Source organism: Eurypyga helias, unplaced genomic scaffold (assembly GCF_000690775.1).
Source record: "Eurypyga helias isolate BGI_N326 unplaced genomic scaffold, ASM69077v1 scaffold35208, whole genome shotgun sequence".
NCBI lineage: Eukaryota > Metazoa > Chordata > Aves > Eurypygiformes > Eurypygidae > Eurypyga > Eurypyga helias.
Genome location: NW_010265578.1, coordinates 1 through 264, shown reverse-complemented (window position 1 = coordinate 264; position 264 = coordinate 1).

The following is a 264-nucleotide window of genomic DNA, read 5'->3' as shown; positions in this document are numbered from 1 at the left end:
CTGAAAAAAAAAATAGTCGGATTTTTGTTGTTTTGGAGCCTCGAAAATGAATGCGGAACAGGCAGCGCATCTTTCTAGCTCCGTGGCAAAGCCCGAAATGCCTGGCGGTGTCGTGTTGGTATTCCTTACACACAGCACAGAATATTTTTAGCAGTGGCGTCAAGTCATGATCATTTCAAGAGCAAGAGACTTAGAGGATGACATTGTAATCACTGAGGAAATAGTAACTTTAAAATGCATCAGTGTGTATATATGTGTATGTGT